General features: G+C 45.8%; 1 protein-coding gene across 1 annotated transcript in view; it reads right to left on the bottom strand.

Annotated features, from left to right (window-relative positions):
• LOC134467062 (protein sidekick-2-like) overlaps nt 1–5,000 on the bottom strand; it is a 590,275-nt gene that overhangs the window by 83,673 nt on the left and 501,602 nt on the right. The gene's annotated exons all lie outside the window — the stretch shown is intronic.

The raw sequence follows: 5,000 nt of genomic DNA, 5'->3' as shown, positions 1-5,000 counted from the left end.
TGAGAGAAAGAACATAGAGAAAGAAAGAGGGCAAGAGGGATGGAGAGGGGTGGAGAAGTATGATGGATTGAAAGAAAGAAAGGGATAGAAGGAGAGAGAGGATGGTAACAAGGGAGAAAGTTATTGAGGCAGAGGAAGGGAAAGAAAAGGAGATGAGGTGGAGAATTACAGAGGAAGAGAAGGGAAGCAGTTAACATTACTTGGATGCAAAAAAATGTAGTTTTATAGTTGTATTCATTTAATTCACTTTCATGCCTGATGTGAAGTACTATTCTAAGTGTTAGCTGCAGCTCTTTTTATTTGTTGCTACACAAATAAAGTGCCCTGACTTGACTCGATAGAGTAAAATATGCTTTCTTTCTTTTGACTCTTTCTTTCATTTGCAAGTACAAATGTATAACGAGATATGATTGCAAAGGGCTTTGTTCTGTTGCCTCGGGCAACGGAATATGACATTCTCATTCTCATTGTTTGACCGACGATTCTATTCTTCTCTGTGGAACCGCTGCACAGCAACACAATAGTGTTGTCACGACAACAAAGATTAGAATCCTGAGAGCTGAAAGTGAAGTTAATTGACAGCGAGACTGCGCTGGGCACAGAGGGCGGGAGATGAAAAAACAAAACGAGGGAAAACAGGGAGGGAGACAGATTAAAAAAAAAAACATGATCGAAAAAAAAAAACATGAGAAACAAGAGTAATGAGATCAGGTTCGACAAGAATGAGACTAAGACAGAGACAGAGGGGTGTGAAAGGGGGGCGACAATGACTGATGAGAGAATGAAGGGAGAGAGAGAGAGAGAGAGAGAGAGAGAGAGAGAGAGAGAGAGAGAGAGAGAGAGAGAGAGAGAGAGAGAGAGGGGGAGAGAGGATAGGACTAGTAACGGATGGAGAGATAGGCTGGTGAAGAGTGAGAGAGGTCTGAAGACAAGGAAACAGGAAAGGGGGGGGGGGTGGCTAACGAGATAGTGGTAAGCAACAGAGCGAAAAGAGAAACACTGAATGATAGAGGAGGGAAAAAAACAGAAAAGAGAGGGATTGATGGAGGAGAGGGGGACATACATCTCTGAAGCAGCTCAGAGGAAACTGAAACTGCTACTGATGGATAGATGCAGCAGAGAGACGAAATAGATGAACGAAACTGCAGAACACATTTGTTAGAGAGAGAGAGAGAGAGAGAGAGAGAGAGAGAGAGAGAGAGAGGATGGGGGTGGTTAAGAGAGAGAGAGACAGACAGACAGAGAGAGAGAGAGAGGGTGTGGTTAAGAGAGAGAGAGACAGACAGACAGACAGAGAGAGGGATATATATATAGAGAGAGAGAGACAGAGAGAGAGAGAGAGAGAGAGAGAGAGAGAGAGAGAGAGAGAGAGAGAGAGAGAGAGAGAGAGAGAGAGAGAGAGAGAGAGAGGGGATGGTTAAGAGAGAGAGAGAGAGAGAGAGAGAGAGAGAGAGTCAAGGCAAAATGAGCTCCTGAATATACTTTTTTTTTTGGACCAAAATGACGTGATTTATCAAAAACATTGATTAGAAGAACAATATGAAGGCATGAGAACCATTTTCTCCTTAAAAAAAAAAAAAAAAAACCTTCAACAACAACAATCAAAACAAAAACTTTGAAGAGGACCACCACCACCACCACAACAACAACAGCAACAGACACAAGCCAACCGTTTACCTGAGGACAAAGCTACAGCTAAGCTAGTAAGACAACCAGGCTATGCCACCAACACTACTGGACTTAACAGAAAGAACTCATTGATACAAAGAAAAAGTGTTATCAAACTTTGACAGTGAATTAGTTAACAAGTTCATCCCCACACTTTGTTAAGTGAGGCAAAAATTGCTAATCGCTAACGTTAGCATTGCTAATCGCGATTAGCCGCTAGTCAAACCAGTTGCTATAAGTCTGTTGCCATGACGACGTTTAACAACAACTACAACGCAATTGAATACCCAGCGCACCTCAAATCCAATACAGCAAGAAAAAAACACAAGGACAAAGTTCTCAGGGACAACCTTCATCAATTATATGCGGACTATGCCCAAATAAATGGAAAAAAGACTCTAAATAACTTCATATTTCAGACAGTAAATGTGTCATTGTGGAGGTCCTGTCTGTATGCTCACTTTCCACACGTAGTGAGAGAGGGGATAGGGAGAGGAGGACGATTGATCTGTTGTCAAGACCATACATTAGACACAGATGACCCAGTACTAACAATCACATATTACACAAAGGGGACCGTGCTGATTCAGGGAAATGAGGAACATCTGATATCCTTCTCAAAGGACTTTCCTGCACTTAGATGCAATGTTGAAAAACAGAACTATGTTGTCACCACTGTAGTGAATTCCGTGGAGGAAGAGGAGGAGGAGGAGACTGATCTCTGCCCACATATGCCAGCCTCACCATTGCTTCCTTTTAACAGGAAACTAGCAGAGAGTCTGGCTAATCTTGAGTCAGATTACACACAATTTAAAGAATACATACATAACAACATGGGAGATGACAGCACTATACAACAACTTAGAGATGAGATCCAAAAACTTAAAAGAGAGAGCAATAACACCATCACAGAGCTCAGACAAATGCTGAAACAAGTGCAGGAGGAAAACCACAGTCTTCAGGCACAGATAGCAAAAATGAAGGACGACAATACCAACAGAGACAGAGCTTTCTCACTGCAGCTGCAGGAACTTCAGCACCAGACTTCCAACCGCTTGCCCCCCCTGCCCAGCCCAGCTGAGGTGCTTCCTCCCTCTTCGCAGCCACCGCCACAGCCAACGTCAGCCAGTCCCCCCAGCCCCCCTCCAGCGCCAGCCTTGGACCGCGAAGAGGGAAGACAGCACATCGCCATCCTCATGGACTCAAACCGGCGATTCCTGGACACACAGCGGCTTTTCCCCAAACACAGGGTGACGATGAGGGCCTGCAGTACAACAGAGCACGCACAGCAACTCCTGAAGAGAGAAGTCATTGGTGACCCCCAGTGCATCATCATTCATACTGGCACCAATGACCTCCATTCACTGAAAGGAGGCACTGCGGGAGCAATGAAGAGAATGGCGGAGCGAGCCAGCGTGGACTTCCCAAGTTCACGCATTGTGATTTCAACACTGCTTCCACGCCACGACACAGCCCTGCACATCATCAACGGGATCAACGCAGAAGTCAGCAGAAAATGTGCTACCCTCTCCAACGTACACCTGGCACATAACCCCTTGATCAGTCTTCGCGACATGTACGATGGAATCCATCTCCATGAGAACGGTGTGCGGCTGTTGGCAAAGGCCCTCAAGGATGCAGCCCTTGGCCGCAACCACACCACTGCCAACACACACTCCACCTTTCCCCCACGGCCCCACCTCAACCCACAACCATCCCCCATGCCCAGCCCCATGCCCCGCTCCACGCCACGCCCCACAAGCCACCCCACACTCCGTCCCATGCCCCGCCCCCCACCCCTCCCCATGCCCTGCCCCCCCCCCCACCCCATGCCCTGCCCCCCACCCCTCCACACTCCAGGCATCACCCACTGCCCCCCTACCAGGCCTCAACAGAACATAGCCTGGGCCTCTTCCCCCCCCATGGAACTACAGCCCAGCCCCTCCGTGCATCAAGGCCGTTCCCCACCTGCCAATGTACGGGTTCAACCCCACAATTATGCAGCAGCAGCAGCACAACAGGCGGTCCCAACTCCCCCCTCCCCCGAGGCCCAGCCCGGCCCACCAGAGAAGAGCGAACTAGGTGAGATAAAGGAGATGCTGCACTTCCTTTGCAGGACCCTACTGACTCAGTAACTGCAGAGGAGAAAAAAAAAAAAAACCCTGCAAAAAAGAAAGAAAGACAAGAAAAATGTTCATCTTTATTGATATTATCTTTTGCTTAATGAATGGTATTGTTCAGTTAGTACAGTACAGTTAGTACAATGCTATTGGTCTCTAGAATGTAATGCCACTAGGGGAAAAAAAAAATAAAAAAATCCTAGACTATAACATAATTAACCTCATAGTTCTCTCATAGTATGTTTTTTAAACTGGTTTCATAATGGTCCAATCAAACTATACAATATGTGCTCATCACTTGTCATCAGCTGCTGGAACATACAGGGTCTCTACTCTTCAGCCTTTGGCCTTAAGAGTAGGGATCCTGATTTCTTAAAATCCATAGTTAATATAGATATCCTGATTTTAACAGAAACATGGTGTGGCAAGGACACACAAACTGGGTGCCCACCTGGATTTGGGGAAATAATAGTGCCCTCAAACAAAACAAAAGCGGTAAAATGCGGAAGAACTTCAGGAGGACTATTGGTGTGGTACAGGGAGAACCTTGCCAAATATATGTCTGTTATCAAAATAGAAAAAAACTACTGCTGGATAAAAATGAGCAAAATTGGCATCTCAAAACAGAATGTTTATCTCTGTGCAATATATATCCCCCCATCAGACTCACCCTATTTCGAAGAAACAATAATTCACACACTAAAACAAGAAACAAGCCATTTCCAGGCACAGGGAAATGTTTTACTCTGTGGAGATTTCAATGCAAGGACCGGGGATGAGCCTGATCATATTGACCCACAAGGCAACATACATGTGTTTGGCAGAGACACTCCCTATGCCACACCATACCTCACTCCGCGAACCAACCTAGACACTGTGGTAAACAAAACTGGTAGAGAGTTATTGCACCTCTGTCAAGCCCTAGGCGTGTACATTCTTAATGGCAGGATAAAAGGAGACTCTTTGGGGAGGTTCACATGCTGTTCATCTCTTGGAAGCAGTGCAGTTGACTATGCACTGACTGACATGGACCCCTCCTCCTTCAATGCATTCACCATCAGGAACCAAACTCCTCTCTCCGACCACAGTCAAATTAATGTATATCTGAAAAGGCTATCCGAAATTAAAGAGACCACAGAGTCTAGCAATCTTTACAAACTTAATCCGACCTACAGATGGACTTCTGATAGCCCAGAGAAGTTTACCCAAGCA

Source organism: Engraulis encrasicolus, chromosome 17, assembly GCF_034702125.1.
Source record: "Engraulis encrasicolus isolate BLACKSEA-1 chromosome 17, IST_EnEncr_1.0, whole genome shotgun sequence".
NCBI classification, from domain to species: domain Eukaryota; kingdom Metazoa; phylum Chordata; class Actinopteri; order Clupeiformes; family Engraulidae; genus Engraulis; species Engraulis encrasicolus.
This window is presented reverse-complemented; position numbering and strand designations above follow the sequence as displayed.